Here is an 18,484-nt window from a genome sequence, read left to right as displayed (position 1 = left end):
TTCGATCTCGCACAAAAACACACACACAGGTTCGCGCGCGTGTGCGTTGTGATCCAGATCGAAGATGTGAAAGCCGTCGTACAGAGTGCACCGAGGAGAACGCGGGGACTTTTCGGTTTGATACCTGAACGGTAGATATTACTCCGTATACACCGCGTCGCGTCGTTGCTACCGCTGCTGTTATTTTTTAGCCGAAGCACTAGAGGAGATGACTCCCCGATTCATCTCGCGTCCCAACCACACCCCCGCGAATCCGCGCTTTCCAATAAGACTGAACGCCGTACGGATGATGATTTTCGGCCGAAATCGTGAAGGATTTGACGACGATCGGACGAACGTGAGCGAAGCCGATTGTCCGCTGAATACTTTTCTGGATGTATACATGCACATCTAAAAAATTATCTTTTCGTCGTTCCGCTCGAAGTCCGTGAACGAGGAGAAGAAGAATTTACTCGAAATTTCTACCGCGCTGTTCGCCCGGCGTCTGGTGAAACTTTCGGTCGATATCGAATTTCGATGTTCACGTCTTCGGTTTTGAGATACATATATGCGGCGACAGCGGCGGCATGTGGCGCGTGTAATAAGGTGTATGTACACGTTAATACCGTCGTGCGCACGCCAGAAGAACTCCGATCGATTTCACAGTCTATAATTTTCCTGTACGAAATGATAAATCTTACGTTATTCCAACCGCGATTGTAAAAGTTGCTTTCGAACGACGGTCGTGATCGAAACCGAGAATTCGATTTTCGTCTTTACTTTTTTCGATCGAAACGCGGTCTGAATCAATCGTCGACCGGTGGTGGTCTCGCGGACGAGGAGTCAAAAAATCGTAAATCTTTTACGTACACCCTGGTGCTGAAAATTGTATTTTTTTCAGCGATCCTCGTAACCGCGTATCCACCAGTCCTTTTCATAATCCTAATCCGACTTATACGGTCACGAAGAACCAACTCTTTCGTACGACGTTTAACCCGGAGCAACCGTTGCCCGGGTAAGGTAGGTAGGTACGTACGTACGTACGTACGTATACGTCGAATCCATAAGGCGCTGCAGTAGCTAAATAAAAATCTCCCCCATAAAATCTCTCATCAGCACATTGAAGCAATAAAAATTTTAATACATCCAAGCTGCAGTCTACGGCAGCAGTAATACGGCGTATGAGCGTTCCGCGCCCGCCGCACGCCGCACGCCGCACGCCGCGCGGCATCTGCATCTCCGCGTCCGTTCCGTTCCGAGTTAAGCTCAGAAAACACGATAATCCGTTAACCATTATCCGTGAAATATAATCACTATAACTACGCCCGTGTACAATGCAGCGTTGGTTTAATCGTCTCTACAAGTTTCAGGAATTCGACGAGAAATTAACGGTGTGCATCGAGGATGCGTGCGTGGTTGGAAATTCTTCGAATCGAATCCATTCTTAATTTCACTATATTCCGCCTGAAAGTTGTGCGATCGCAAAGCCGCGTTTCAAAGTCAATGAACAGGTAATATCGTACACGAATTTCTAATTTCCGTGGAGGTCCGGTGGTGCGGTCGAACTTCGGCGTAGTAGTCGATCGTTCGACGTCGAGTTCAACGGTTTCTGGGCCCGAGGGCCTAAATTTAGGTTCCTGCCCGGCGGCGAGGAGGTGTGTAACGTGTGTACGGTAATACGGTGTGCACGTATAAAAGCCGCAGCGTGCTGCCGACCGTGAGCGCACCTTCGGAATGTTTTGACTCCGTGCCAGACGGTTTCGGAGCTTGTACTCGAACGGCGATGTTGGCGGCGATGTTGGCGGCGGCGGTGCTCGTAGTAGTAGTAAGAGTACGGTAGGTAGAACTACAGTCGTAGTGTAGTTGCACCTCTCCTTGTAGTATAGCCGAACCAGAGACCGGGTTATGCCTCTCCTGCGCCGTACCTGCGTTTCCACGTGTTCGTCTCTACGACGTACGTAGGTTACGCGTACGTGTGCGCGTCGTAGGGTTCGTAGTGCCCACGTAGCGAACGTTCCACTTTCAAAACTGGCGGTTGCAGCAGTACTACGTGTAGACATCCAGCTTATACTATATTTATCTGTTCGACGTAGTGCGCCGTACTCGTTGTCCTATGTACCGCGATGTGTTTTTCAGGTGTAGGTGGAAGATTCTCCGTGTACCTCCGACGGGTTGTTCGACTACTCGCGCTATCGCCGCGAACGTAAATCACGAGCAAACAATTTGACGTAACCGGAGAAAGACGCTCGGTTAGAGTCCCGAACTCGTGTCTGGCGCGGGACGCGGTATTCCGAATTTCTTTTTACTCACTATTTTCTTCACTGTCTATTTTTAGTCTCTGCTCTTGTTCGAAAATTTTTCAAAAAAACTGTTGGGAGAACTCGAGCGACCTTCTTCTTTCTCTATTTCGTTTCACCGGTCCATCGAATCGCGCTTTCATAAATCTCGCCAACTCTTGAGATTCGAAATTGCGTCACTTCTGTATACCTATGCACCGTGAATAGATATAGAAATAGACGCACAGCTTTACCTCCGTTTACGGAGGAGACAATCCGGCCATCAAAGTTGCCAAACTAGATAGATAGCCGTGTATCGCCGCGTGTATACCCACGGTATCAAAACAACAGAGCGCCCACCGTTAGCTCCGTGGCATCTTTAATTACCTGTCATACGTTGTAAGCACCCTTGTTTGCCGCCGCGTATCCGCGCCTCCTCGTCCTTTACTTCCTCTCTATCTGTACGATACCGGCGTGTACACCCCGCGTATCCTTTCGTCCACAATGGACGACCGTTGGCGCGACACCCATTCGACGCCCCCAACTACACGAAATGAAAACTAAATTATCTTATTATGTGATATTGTTATCTAAGATCTTTTCTTACCTCGTTCGTTCCTGTGCGCGCAGTTTTCGCGAACGATACCGCACCACCGTACGTAGCCGCGGCGGCAGTCTTCGATATCTTTCGCCGTGCTGCAGGATCCGCGCGGATGTCTCTAGATATATATACGACGTCTTCTTTATGGTGTACGTTTTAGAGGCGAGGCGACGGTCGGTCGCCGAGACGGATTCCTCTCTCGAGAAACGGAGAAGAATGAGAGGAGAGGAGAGGAAGGAAAGAGAGGGAGAAGACGGCTTGCGTTTATCTGCCGAGGTACAAAGACCCCAACAAAATTGCAGTAGCTGTCGCTGCAGCGTCGCATGTGCGCGGTTGGAATTGCAAATAAATTATTTAAAAAAAAAAAAAAAAACAGAAAAAAAAACAGAAACAGAAACAAAACCGTGGAAACAAAAAGTCGGATTTTTGTTTTCTACTAGCAGGGCGACGAGTCGAGAGATAATTTTGGCATCGTTTCCATTCGTCTCATAGTTGAAGCTAAAGTTATCCGTTCCATTTATCAGATCAGTTCACATGCTACGTCGCGCTGTACACGCGGAGATGCATCAAATTCAGAAACCATAGAGAGTATAATGAGGTAGCGACATATATACGTGTAGTAATATATACGAATATCTTCTGAAACTCCTGATGCAACTCCGCATCGGACTCGTATTCTCGTAAATCATACCCATGGAAATTGTCAGACAGGAAACGCGGTTCTTGCATGACAATTCGGGTCCTGCACCTACCTACCCCCCTATCCTTGCATCTCTTATCGAACCCGATTTTTTCTTATTTTCTCTCATTCGGCGGTCTCTCCAACGGTTCGCTATCACTGTGTACCGCGCGTGAACGTGTGAAAAAAAATTGATCAAGTTGATTGGGTATTTTCACTACTAGTTTCGATCTTCTTTTTATACGAATTTTGAGAGACATCGATGCGTGGTAGAACGGAATTTCCATTCTTCTATACGCTCGGAGTGACTTATTCAAATTTTTACCTCCCCGTATGAGAAAGCTTATCATTTTTCGAAATCCGATTTTTGACGGTTCGGAATCCTCTTTATTTTATTTATTTTTTTCTTCTGTTTCTCGACCGGGTCTCGAGCGATCGAAGATGATAAGCGACAGTGGCGAGTCAGAATGTTTTTTGAGGATGGAAAGAAGTCTTCGGTTGTACGTACGTTACGCACCCACTAGTAATAAAATTTAATCTCAGTTTTATTCATCTGCCATAAAACGACAACGATCGAACAGAAAATACGTTAAGTGATTATAGCTCGTTTATTTCGTCCGTTATAGAACGGGTTTCAATAAATCTCACGAGTATAATTTTTTCTTGCTTCTCGATCTTTCGAAAACGTGAAAAAAAATTATTCGCAAAATGCAAACCGGTTTTTGTCTAGAAAATCTTCTAAATTACCACCCTCTCGTATTGAAGTTTTTCGGGCTCCATTTCGGGGCGAAAAGAGAAACAAGTTCGATGCACTTGAAAATGGGAAATCGAATGGAGGATCGTTAAAAGTGAATCAAGTGAACCCGAACGCGGTGTAACTTGAGAATAACGTCGAACGGAGTATAGGGTCCTGCTCTTAAGGCCCCAGACAATGGCAGCGTCGGGGCCGGTTCTTGACACGCAGGCGGTTGCCCGGAGCCTAAATACAGCGTTGTCGGATCACCGGGGGCCCCAGGTAGCCGGTTCGACTTGCCCGAGCGAAGGCAAGCTCGTAAGATCGGGCGGTGGCGAGAGTCGTTCAGGTATGCCGAGTGAGTAAACCGAACGTTCGTTTCTCCGACGTTGCCACGGTTAAAAATACTCGAAGTAGGTATTACAAGATCGTCTGCCTCCGCGGAGCCTGGGCTACGGACCGATCGAGAACGATCCTTCGGCGAACATCTGCTTGCCCGAGGGGCCCAAACTTGATGCGCGTTGCAATCGTTTCGGAGCATCGCGTGACTCGAAGAAATGGTTCCTGGATGAAATTGGTCCTCCTCTTATTCTCCAGGTCCGAACGGTCGCAGGAATAAACGGCCGACCAGTAGATCGAGGGACGAGGAATTTTTAACGCGAGAAAATATGGGCATCCGAAATACCCCGTCCAGGGTATAGTGAGGAAAAATTGACGGAAAATACGCGACGCGAAACTCCTGCCGCTTCTGCGGCTGACGGTGGCGCAGGAAGCGAAAGAAGGAGGGAGGAAGGGACGGACACCGGAGGATACGTCTAACTTGCGGGCTCCCCTCGAGGAAATCGAACGAAAAAAAAAAAAAAAATCCCTAATAAAATAAAAAATTCCCTCTCCGCCGACCGCGCGGCGGATGTTGACGGCCCATTGACAGTCGACACGTGTGCTCTCTCTCTCTCTCCGGCGATACGAGGTTCCTAAGAAATTCGGAGAAGACAACCGAAATTTATATGTATACGCTGGCAAATAGACGCGAGCGATTTTTTTATAAGGCTAATTACGCAGATCATCCGTTCACTCGTTATATAGGTGTGCATATGTTATAGTCTTTATCCCGAAACTTACGTCATACGATAAACATGTAACAAGCGCACGCGTGAACCAGTCGTGATTTTCTAGGATACCTGGAGGATCGTCTTTGTGTACGAGAGTACGAGATGAGGCTGTGCAGCTGGATGTGAGCGAAGAGATATTTCTTCTCGACGAAGCGAGACGTAGATCTCGTGCTAATGGGTGCTGTACGAGTTGAAAGAGAATCGGAAGAGGAGATGAAGGAGTGAAGAAGTAGGGGAAAACAACATGGAAGAATAAGAAACTGTGAAACGGCCCCATATCGTATTATAATATATATATACATATATATACGTACACGTGGACGTGTATACACATGGTTATACGTCTAAACATATATCGGATGCATATGCGGCATACAGGGAATACAAAAACGAGTTTTGACTTTTTACGGAGGACGCGGGAATCCGAGGCCCCTCTCGTATAGCCGTGCAGCTCCGTTGGAACCGAGTTCGACGCCATATTGGGCGTAATTTAGGCCTTAGAAGATTATGGTTCCTTAAGCCCTTCGGCAGACGGCTGGCGCCTTCGAAAATAATGGGGCCCACCACCTTCGCAGTGCGAGGTAGCGGGCATTTGTTTTCTAAATTGATCAATTTTCAGCCATCTGAAGAACCACGGCGCGCGCGCGTGGGTTGCCAAAAATTATAAGTACATACTCTCCTCTCTCTCTGCCTTTCTTCTTTTTTTCACCACCTGATGACTGTCGAGCTGGTCGTCGTCGAGGTCTGGTGAAAAAAAAAAAAAAAAAAAGGGGGGGGGAAAGGAAAATGCACGCTCACAGAGCATCCAGTTTGAAATAAAAAATTCAATATATCAGTCCGACGTTCGTAGGAAAGAAAGGAAGCGGGCGAAGCAAGTGGCGAGGTATATTATGAAATTAATTTAAATGTCCGCTCCGTGATCTAGTACCTACAATTCTAACAATTTTCCGGAATTTTAAACTCTCCGTTGGTCTAGCTGTTGGTATTTTAATTACGTTATTACCACCCTCGGCTCGGGGTTCATTCGGAATTGTTGTTAATTAAACTTACAGTTGCAACAAACTTCGCCGGGGGTCTCTTTTCTCCGTGTTTTCAAACCGCACAGCGCTCGCCGCGTTCTTATTATTACACGTCGCTCCATTTTTCCTTTCATCGAAAGGAAAATCGAAAATTCGAAAGAAATAAATGAACTCCCCTTATTGTCTCATCGACGTACTTTTACGAACTACTCCTTGGTGAAACTAAACGAATAAAGTATATAAAATCATTCAAGACAAACGACGAAAGTCTGCACGAAACAATCCTCAAATAATATCCGTCGACTCATACATGGGATCGATCAAACTAGGGGTTGTAAATTGCGTCGCGCGAATGATCGCCGATCGCGAAGATCTCCGTCGTTAATAGTCGCAGACGTGATAACTATGATTGTTAGTTGGTACCTTCGTAGTTGCAGATATATGTATATAGAGGAGGGGGGGAGGGGGGATGCAGGGGTGTAAGGATCGGCGGCGTCGCGACGTCGGGGTCGGTTCGTTACAGACGCTGATCCCTTGAATTACTGCAAAAGTCAAATCCCCGTATCAACGAAAATTGAAACGTACCACGATGGAAAGCCGCAACCGCGATATTTCCACGTCCATACATTACGGGACATCTCCCGCTATCTTTCTCTCTCACTTTCTCGAGCAGGAAATTCAAAATCTGCACGCTAAGGAAATGGCAGGCACGTGACCTGATCTCGGCCTGTCCACCGCGCGGGCAAATATGGGTGTAACGTACAACGTACGTACGTACCTACTTTATTCCGTACGGAGGTACACGGCTACGTCAGAAATTAACAAGTCAGGCTCGGCGCGTCGATTGGAGAAGGTAAAATCAGCCGCTCGAATCTCCATTTTTTTTTTTTTGTTTTTCTTCTCTCCCCTAAGCGCTGTACTCGACTCCTGCTCTTTGTCATGTTACAAATAACAGGACGACCGGTTCTCCGATATACCGGCGTATGTATGTACAATTAATTAACAAATGTATATAAATACATATACCTGTACAGGTACAGGTACGTACGTACCGCACACCGAGACACGGAACAAAGTGTGTCGGCCTCGCAACCGTTTGAATAATTTTTGACCTTTTATTTATTCATTTTTCATTCTTTTCTCTTCCTTTTTCTTTATCTACCGACCTATGCGGCGTTGGCCCACCCACGCACGTAAATACGTAAGTACATAGTATTTCTACATACCAGTGTACAACCTAACCAAGTATACGTGTAGACCGTACGTAACTCTGATGTGTATTTATTGTTTAAACACGATTCTCTTTGTGCCTAGTTTTCAAACATGCATTATTCATCCGCTTTACGTATGCGGATAAAGGTTTCGAATTCGGCAAAAGGGAAGGAAATGCGCTCGCGGTTTTTGATCCGAAAATTTTTTTCCATCGACCCACCGAGTCACTCGCCCCGACCGGTGTAATTGCTGTAAATTAATCTAACCCTTCTTAGAAGTTCGTTGATTTCGGAAATTAATTCACCGGGGTATAAATTACCCCCTTACAACGTCGGATCGTTAAACAGCCCACGGTTTTTGTCCCGACACCGAATCCGGAGGCGGAGATTTTGGCGGAGATCGGTCGAATTGTCTACAGTTGATCCAAAGTCACCGGGTATACCTAAGGTCGCCAAAGATTTTTAACAATCAGTTCGAGTTGCCGCCTTTTCTTGCGCCCTAGTTCGCCGCAACTTCCTGTTGATCAATACCCCCCCTCCCCCCCTACCGTTGACGGTATTAACCCGAGCGTAATTTGAGCGGATCATTAACCATCCTCGGAAGGGTCGGAGGAGGTTACAGAACTCTAAATGACATTGAAAATTGATACGGGGTCGTAGGCGGTGCGGATAGATAATTATAGATATTTCTGGAATATACGTACGTGTATACCGCCGGGATGCGACTTACGAGCGAATCGGCAGACGCGCTTATCCGGCGTTCGTTGATCGAGGTAATTCTTGGCGGCTGACAATACCAGTTTCTTTTAAATCAGTGGCGAAACTTTCTTTCCGATTATATACCCGAGCCAGCTAACCAATCTTTTCCGAATTTATCACAACAAGAGTTTCCAATTAGCGGGAGAGCACCCGCGGTATAGCGGGGGCCACCCGTGCGCCCGCCGCGCTGTCACTAGAACTTTATACCTCGGTAATGAAAAGTAGTAACTAGCGGCTAGAAACTAGGAGTTTAATACGTATAGAAATCCCGCAGCTGTTATAGGAAAACTGGTAACTTCATTTTCTCTGCCCCGCGGAGCTTATCCGCGAGGCGCTTTCCCACATATACACCGTGTGTTCGACCGACAAATCTATACTTCCGCGCGAGATGATATCCGATTCGTTGTTTGAAAAAGAAACAGGAGCAACCGACGCCGGTATCTTCGATTTTTCAATATCTGGACGCCGACAAATAGTTGACGAATTTTCAATAACGGCGCCGATCGATCGGACGGCGAATCGAAAAAAAAAAGAGTGAGATATAAGATAAAGAGACGCTCGCCGAAGAGAATTGAAGTTCAATTTTTTCAGTTTCACTCGTTTCCACGTCGTCGTCGTCGTCCGAATCACGGACAAAGATGAATCGCACGAGCGGTGCAGCGCGCACGGTTGGAGGAACTTTGGCGATCGAAAATTTGAGAATGGAATGGAGAAAAAAAAAATGTAAGAAAAAAAATAAATGAAAGAAATGAAAGAAAGAAACTCGGCTCGCCCATTTCGCCAATAACGCACGTGTATATAGACGTAGGCTATATGTCTGTGTGTATATACAGGACGTTTGGAACTATTCCAAAAGTGATTGCAACGAGATAGCGAACGAGATTCTACCGCGACGCGGGATTTCGAACCCCCGTACGGTCCAGAACGCTGGAACTCGACCTCAAAGTTGAAACGTAACGGAGGAAAAGAATGGAGGAGATGAAAAAAATGAAGAGCAAGAAAAAAGCCGCGCTTAACTACACCCCTTAAAACGTTCGAAGCGATTCGAAAAATACGATTCCACTTTCCGCGACTAGCGACGTGTACCGCACCGGGTACTCTTCCGATAATTTTATTCCAAATCGTAATAAAAAAAAAAAGAAAAAAGAAAAAGAGAAAGAAACGCGACCGGTTTGTATCCGTATTAAATTCACTGTGAGGTTAAATCGAGATGAAAAAAAGTGCATCGCGATTTTACTCGGTACGAACCGAGCGATTGAAGTCGCGCTCGTTTAAAGTTGTGTTCAAGTTATAATTTGAAGCGCGTTTTATCGCAACGCTGCGATCTATCTTAAACTGAAGAGCTTTGATACGCGTTTAAGGGCACGAGCAGCTTCGCTTCGTAACGATCGCGCCGCTCATCGTCTCCCGTACAGTATACACACATATACGTTCGACACGTCGAGTGGTCTACACATGCACAAAAAGATGCGATAAAGCTATGACTGACGTCTATTGAAATTCCGTCCGCCCGAGGTTTACCTTAAATATAAATCTCGTCTCTGACTATCCTCCGCAGTGCACTACACGTACAGTGCGTTGTATTGTATCGAGCGAGTACGGTGTGTAACACATAAAGCTTAGCGAGGCTTTTAGCTCATTATCACCCCGGCAGTTCATTACCCCGGTAGGCCTTTCGACCTCGTACCACCGCTGCAGTTGCGTCGCTCGGTCTCAGTCGCTGTCGCTGCAGACCGCGGACCCAACGGAACGAAACGCCTTGTCTCCGCGCCTTTCCCTCCGCGTCCTCGTCATCGAGGCCCTCGGGCTACGCGCGGAGGGCGACGTCGTATCCCCCTGCGGGGGGGGCGAGGGAGGGAGGCGAGGGAGGGGGGGGGGGGGGGGGGGGGGGAGTGAGAAGGTCAGCGCCTCCGTAACCCCCGGTTGAAACGGTTCAACCGGGTTCGACTCCGCGTTACGCCACGGACACGAAGAAATTTGAACGAAGAGAGAGGAAGTGAAAAAAAAAAAAGAAACTCGACGCCCACGCCTCCGTCTAGTTCGGTTCTTTATTTTCCATTTTTTCGTCTCTCGCCTCGAGTCGCGAGCGAGTCGGGGACCGTTCGCTCCGTTTTGGGTCGATCTTTTTCTGTCCGTACGAAGTTCTCGTGTAAAGTCCAGATCACGTCCGTATCCAGATACGGTCATTCCCTAGACTTATTATTCTTGAAAAATTTTCCTATCCGAGTACAGAGTGAAAACGCGTAATTGTCGCGAACCTGCAGCGGTAGCGACGTAGGTACGGAGCTGCAGGGGAGACGTAGACCGTATATATCTTCGGGTCGGTAGATTGCCGTTAAATTTGCATGACAATATAGAGAATTCGATAACTAGCTCGTTACAGTAATTTAAACTCGCGGTCCAACTCCAATTATTTAACCAGTCATGGGCTGCGCATCAATTATATAATACAACCATTACAATCACCGACGGTATTATACCGCGGCAGAAACACCAACCCCCCCCCCCCCCCCTACCCTTACGTACTATACATATATTCACACGTACGTACGTATGCGGGAACATCTGCGGCGCGGCGCGGCCGCTCCGTAGAGCGGATTTACGCGGATTTTACCTCCGCCGAAATCCCCTCTGATTTCAACTATCGATCACTTCGGGAATCATAGTCCACTGACCGCTGGTCTCCGCGACGTAACTGACGTCTACGTGCACCTAATAGTTCCACTTACCGACCCCGCCGTCCTGTATACCCTATAACGTATCGCCGCTGATCGTTATACCCGTACGATCCGACGGCGAGATATCATTCCCGGAGGTAAATTAACGTCTGGATTATTACGGTGTGTCATTGCAGATCGAGAATTTTTAAAATCAATCGAAAGAGATTCATTTTTCTTTTCTTTTTTTTCTTTTTTTTTTACAACAGCGATCGACGATCGCACGATACACCCGGTAAAATTGTTAACGATAAATAATTCTTGCGGTTGAAAATAGAAAAAAAGTCCGTCGAGCTAAAAATGTATACGTATGAAATATATTCCACTTCGTACACACACGTAGGTACGCACACCACGTGAACTCTCTAACATTTCCTGCATGGCGTGACCCACATAAATGCAGTATTGCCTGGTATACGGATATATAGATATACATCGCAGCTGTACCTGAGCTCATTCTGCGATTCTTGGTGCGGCGTTGCACACGTAACAACTATAATGTGTGTCTCGGTGCCATTTACCCGATAGCTAATATACCTACGCTCTTCGTATCCACTGGGTGGTCGTGAAGTAGCGAAAAAAAAAAAAAAACCACGAAAACAACGTAAATGTCGTTTCTTCTTTGGAAATTCAAAAAATTCACGTATAAGCGTAAAATTTTTGAAAATTTTCGTCACCGAGTGAAGGAGGTTCTGTTCCTCGATATTCTCTAGATAAAAAAAAGACAAGAAAAAAAAGCGGCGAAGGTAAAAATATCTCAACATCGACTCGTCGTGTGCGTGACACCCTGTACGTAAAGTGGCTACACATCGTACGCTGGCGATTGTCGTGGAGTAAAACTGTAGCACATCTTTACACGTACACATGTCTGCCCAGACGTGTGCAGAAACCATCAGGAATTCTTGATCTGTCCACGTATTGAAGCGACCTACCGTAGTATCTACATTATGTATAGGTATGTTACGTTCGTATGCACACCATAAATACGTGATCAAAGTATATAACGTATGATACATAAAATTCACATACGGCCTCCAGTATCACACACGTCCATATTCTGACCCTCGGCGTCATGAAATTATTATTTTTTTTTTTTTTCCAGAAGCAAGTGCAAAATTTAATCTCCTTATTGTGCAAAATTTGCCGCTCTTTGAAATTGCAGAAGAAAAGAAAGAGATTTTTTTTTTTTTTTTTTATTTAGAGATTTAGAGAATCTTTTCTGACGAATAAAGAAGAATTTAGTGAGGAGTCCAGAACCTGATCGAGTAGGACGTGTAAAACGCCCCGTCGTACACGAGTGTGTATCTTTTCCACCTCTCCACTCTGACCTCTGCGTAGATTTTCTCGGTATTTCTTAGGTCTCTACGTGCACGGATATACATAGATGTATAGGTAATACGTAACCTGCGTGGGCGCGACCATCTCATCGCGAAGAAAACCCGTGCCCGATGCGTTATTATTATAATCTAAAAGGGAAATGAAGTGGAGTATAAACGGCCGTACGAACTGCGGTGCCCCGACACAAACGGCATGCAACAAGATACGAGAGTTCATTACCATAGGGGTCCGTATAGATACTCGATAGACACATAAATATTACAAAACCATATATTCGGATACACGTAGGTACTTTATATGGAACATGAAATTTTTCCGCCTCAAAAATTTAAAATACAAATATTAGAAGCAACCAGAAAAAAAGGAAAAAAAAAAAAAAAAAGAAGAAGGAAGGTGAAAAATATTCTGATTGGAAATATGATATACGAAAAATACATCTGTTTCGGTTATATTCACCGCACGAAAAATATTCGTTGAAAATTTCTAACGGGGGGATGAGGTTGGAGGTGAGGGTGAAGGGGGGAGGGGGGTGTGTATGGAAGTTACGGAATCCGCGACAATGGGTAGTAATAACAGGTCCGCGCAATTGCTTCTGTTGTTCTATCTTCTTTTGCAATTTTTGTTGGACTTTTACGTCTTCTCTTTATTTTTGGTATTTTTTTCTTCCTTTCTTTTCGTCGTTTGTGAATCATTTTTTGTTTTTCCTTTTCACTTTTTGTCTTTGATGTCCGGCTCATTTTCATTCTCGTTTTAAACCCAAACACCGTGGAATGTCTTTATTAGCTTCTTTCTCATTCCCTTTTGTTTTACTTTATTTGTTCTTTCTTTTTTTTTTGTTATTTGATTTTTTTTTTTTTTGTCGTTGAGGTAGCACGCGGCGCGTTAGCATGAGAATGGCGGATATATGTCAGGAATATTGCGTCATTCGTCCTCGACATACGGGTATGCTTCCTTCTGGAATTTTCGCGACATTTGGCAACGCGGTATAAGGAGATGGCTCTAATAAAATATATTAGCTGGTGAAAAGAGAGAAGACAAAAAGACGAAATATAAAAAAAGAAATAAGAAAAATAAAAAATCCTATTACCGAGGCTCGTAATTCCGCGAGATTTTTCGTTGAAATGAAAAGCCGACCGAATCTCGTTCGAATATAATATCGCCGGCCGACGTTGCGAAGTCGTATGTACCGGAATGGGGCGACTTGAGCGTTATCAAAAGGGCCTTGAATTTTTATTTTCATCCTTTCATCGAAGAAAAAACTATGAAAATTGAAAAATTCATCAATTTAATACCTGTAGCGAATCCCACGCCAAAAGAGACGATTGAAAATCATAAAGAAATAAAGAAAGGAAGAAAAGAAAAAAAAGATTGTACACCTCGTTTGATTCGCATTTTCGCGGCGTAAAAAGTCGCAATAATCGGGCGCTTGCAGACTACCTTATACCATTGTATGTACGTATAGATATGTAAAAAAGTGATGCGTTGTAAAGTGATACAATAAAATGTGACAAAAGGCGTGTATATCATCGATTTGAGCAAGCAATCGATTTAATAAAATCTGATCGGCGCGGGCGTATATATTAGTGGGTTTGAAAAGGACGGATTTAATGGTACAGCCGTGTAACTGTCACGAGTCTGGCACGCGCGGTTTCTGCGATAGAAGAAAAGAGGAGGGAATCCCCGATAATGGATTTATCCGTTACCTGCAGACGCGGTTAGCCGTGGAATTGGTCGATGCAGGGTGGCGGAGACGCGAAGGGGACGGTTTCGCGGGAGCGCAGAGATGAGCGAACGAAAATTGGGGCTCGGGAGCTGCGGCCGAGATTGCGGGACAAACGTACGCTCGCGTTATTCGCCGTGCAACTCCGCTTATACATACATACATATATCCTCCATATTCAATCGCGAGGGCGGGAAACTGGCGACGGTTAAATCTGAAAATTGTCAATTTGTTTCTCTACTGATGGACGACACCGTCGTTCACCTACCCCTACCAGCTACCGCGCCATTCTTTTCTTCCTGATTCAACGCGTTCGAGTGACACCTCATTTTTACAACCCAAGGGGAATTGTTTTGTAAATGTAAATCACCGACGTGTCGCACCCCCAACCCCCCCTTCGCTCCTCCAAGGATTTTCACCCTCGTGTACCCGCCTCATCTCTCTGTTTTATTTTTTTACAGATGACTTTAGAGTAAGACGAACGATCCCTTTTTCTAAATTCGTACAACAGCAGTTTATAGTCGCATCAGAGTAATCGTAGGTACACTTACTTGCGGCTGAAATGAAATTGCTTCGAGATTATAAACCCCATAGGTTATTACGTATTACGTACGGTGTGTTTTAGAGAACGTTTTGGTACGACGTAGGACAGAATGAGATTTACAATGGTTTCGTAGAACGGACATCGCGCAATCGTGTGAAGAGGTGAAATCTCATGGGGGGAAGGGGGGGATTACGAGTTCAATTCGAGTATAACAAACTATCAAACTCGACAAATTAATTTCGAAGATTTCAAGAGCAAGGTATACGCGGCGTTACGTTACAGTTACACTCCACTTACAATACCTCGTTCCATTAATTACAAGAAGAGGAAATTTAGCACCGCGTTATACAATTTCAAATGGTATTCTCTACGTCATTGTATGTAATTTTGCGATGCGTTGCTACGTTATAAAAATCTTAGGAAGAAAAGATTTCCGAGATATATCTATGTAATACCTGTACACACACCGCGGAGAAGCAGCGTGTTCTTCTTACTTCTAGCAGGGAAGTTGGCGTGGAAAAGTAATGTGTTCCCATCGTCTTATTATAGTCGCCTTCTTCCTCTTCCTTTTCCTTTTCTCCTTATTCTTCGTCTTCTCCTTCGTCCTCCATAGTTTGCCACGGGGGGGGGCAAAAATCCTCCACTATATACCTCAACAATAAGTGGTACCTGTTTCCATTTCTTTCTATGAATTCTTTTTTTTTTTTTTTTCTCTTGTCTTCTCTTTCTCTATCCCGTACACATACCTAGTCCTACCTCCGGAACATCGTACGAGTTTTATTGTATTTTTCTATAAACTACACGTCCGACTGACTAACCTGCAATGTACAGGTACCTCAAAAGACCGGAAGTAGTCACGGAGGGAACAGGATAGTCATTTATGAATCTGAATTTTTAAAAAGGGAAAGCTCCTCGCCCCGCGTACGCGTCTATTCGACTCGGTCGGGCTGGGATTTGGAAAGAGAAAAAGAAAATAGAAAAAAAGAGAAAAAAGTATAAAAGAAAGTCGACATCGGGACGTTGGCAAAGGTCTTTTATATGGGACGTGTGGAAAACAGCCTAGCAAATATTCTCTGAAACTTTGCTGCAGTGAAGGAGGTTGCATTACTCTTGGCCCACGATATAAAGGTGTACAGTCGTAGACGTAGGTATAATGCAGCTGGGTATATAGAAATAATACCTCCATACGTCTAAAAACTAAATAGAAAAAAAAGGTAGGGAGCTGCTACACGATAAGCGAGGCTTAGACTCGTTTTCCAAGCAACGAGGTCAAAACTAATTGCCAATTAGTTGCTTCGTTTGACCTTACCTTCACCCTCTAACCTGTACAACTTTCTATGACATATAGTTTTACCTGTATATATATACATATATATATATGTATACGTACATACCTCATACCGCCTATATACACGCAGTGGACATGCACTCCGAAACTTCAACAATATACCGTGCACTGGCCGCTATCACGTGCGCTACCGTTGCTCGCGGATCCCTCAAAGGTACCAAAATTCTACCTACCCCGTATACACATATACACAACGATCAATTGACGGATTAATATCTCCGAGCAAACTTCACTCAGCTCGTTATTATCGCGGAGTAATACCGAACATCGCGACGAATTAACACGCGTTATTTAGCCATCGAGCCGAAACTCGAGCGCCGACGTTAATCTATGCACAAATATGCATTGATTAATCATCCGCACAGATACACGCGTAGGGTCGCGGATTCGCGTCGCGCGACGTTTGAGCAATTCATTAAGAAAAAATAGTGTGATTAATAACTGAACACACACGCGCGCCTTCCTCATCGCCCTGTATCGTACGTACGTAGTTACGATACGAGGTGTACGTACACACGGGGCAATGGAAACGGAACCGGAAACAAAATGAACGCAGGTATAAGTTGCGTTGTGTTCGTATACCTGTTGGGTACATACAGCCGCGGTCTACATTCCGATGGTCGTGCATTATAAGAGAACCCCTTGAGGGTCGCTTGCACACGGTCCCGAACACGCTTTATTTATGTACATCTTTTAGAGTTTACATAAACAGGTATTTACCGCAGGATATATACGTACACACATATATATGTATAATGAACTTACAGTTTAAACATTACGAGGATGTGAATACGTGCCCGAAATGACCGCTGTGTTATACGCGCAAAATTTTTGAAGGAAAATTCGCAGGGGGGGAGGGGGTGGTCGAGTAAAGCTGGTAACATGTCGGGCATTGAATTTCGACCCTTTTCGCCCCGGCGCGGTACACAGCTCAGGGATTTCCTCGATGTAAAGCGACGTGACGACTGACAATCTGCCAGACACGAGGCGACGACGTGAGCGGGCTCACGGTATTTCCATATTTATATATATATACATATGTATACACACGTACGTGTATATCTCCACGAGATATTAACTTGTCAGGCTTTGTAAATGTGTATACGTAGCGTATAATACGTGTAACCCATAGACGTACGGTGGTTATATGTACCGTACACCTCGCTTTCGTTGATTGCAGCAGCAACCAAAGCAATTCGCTCAAATTGAGCGGCCCAATTTGCTTGGATATTGTGATGCTAAGCGAAATTCTTGGATGTGGTGAAGCGGGGCGGGATCCGCCGTATATATACCGTACCGTACCGTACGTACCTACCTACCGAGGCTAAAAGGGAGGGTCGGAACAGGGTAGAGCCCGCCGACGCGCGACCCTCTCGAGCGAACGAAACCTGCAAGATTATCGAAGATTGACGAGCTCCAAATTGTGACGGTCGTTAGAAAAGTTTCATAATTCGAAGACCCTGCGGAAAACCAATCGAGGGCTCGCGATCCCCGCGACCGTCCAATTCACCCCCCCACCCCCCACACCCCTCGATTCAGGGGCGCGAACTCCCGTCAAAAACTCTTTCGAAATTCTTTTCACACTCCCGACAGGCCCGCTAATTCATTACTTTCTATGGCCTGATACACTCGACGAAAAAAAAGAAGGAAAAAATGAGGCGCTGGATTAGCTTGACATTGAAAAAAAAAAAGTGAGCACATCTGGCGATGTTGTTTCGAATTTTTTTTCTACTTTTTTGCGATTTCGCGTCTACGAATTTGATTGCGCGTTTGACCAACGTTACGAGATTGGATTAATAGAATAAATCGCGAAGGTGAATCGTTGCCAGAGATCGCGAATGGCGGGGAATCTCGCTAGGTGTTTCCCCGAAGGGTGGTGGAGAAACACATCCGGCGGAAGGACGGTGGGAATTTATTTATCTTGTAGCGATCGCGTGCCAAATGACCGGGAGTCGCGGCCGCGTCTCCGCCGGTTTCGTTTCAAACGTCGTCGTCGTTACTCCCGAAGCGAAACCCGTCGTCGGCTCAATGAGTCGAGTTAATACACGTACACGTACGCGGATTTCTCATCCTCGTCATCCTCGTACTCCTAGCTCGAGCAGCTCGGATCAAAGGGGCAACTTCACGCTCAACGTTTGCACCCTCAAACGGTAAATTTCGCCGGCTATACGGTACCCGCGGAACGCAAATTTCGCCCAGATATACATACCTATACCAGGAGCGCATCGACGCTCCGGGCAATTATCATCACGGTATTCCCGACTCAGGTGTGTCGGTGATTCGCGAGTGAAATAAACACACCGAATCGGCGATGTCTCGTCTATGAATACAAATACCTACGTACGTACGCGAACGTAACGTGTGTAATGGGTGTACGTACGTACATGTACATATATGAGGAACGGCAAAACGACGATCCTGAGAGCAGAATGCTCGCAGAGTATAGCG

General features: G+C 45.5%; 1 protein-coding gene and 1 long non-coding RNA gene across 3 annotated transcripts in view; both read left to right on the top strand.

Annotated features, from left to right (window-relative positions):
• The window catches only part of LOC125499948, a 63,778-nt gene extending 58,197 nt beyond the window's left edge, over nucleotides 1-5,581 (top strand). The window contains exon 3 of the long non-coding RNA XR_007277055.1: nucleotides 5,445-5,581. This is a non-coding gene — a long non-coding RNA (uncharacterized LOC125499948). The remainder of the gene's footprint in view (nucleotides 1-5,444) is intronic.
• Nucleotides 1-18,484, top strand: part of LOC105691699 (hemicentin-1) — a 182,544-nt gene that overhangs the window by 139,782 nt on the left and 24,278 nt on the right. The gene's annotated exons all lie outside the window — the stretch shown is intronic.

Source organism: Athalia rosae, chromosome 2 (assembly GCF_917208135.1).
Source record: "Athalia rosae chromosome 2, iyAthRosa1.1, whole genome shotgun sequence".
Lineage (NCBI taxonomy): Eukaryota > Metazoa > Arthropoda > Insecta > Hymenoptera > Athaliidae > Athalia > Athalia rosae.
This window is presented reverse-complemented; position numbering and strand designations above follow the sequence as displayed.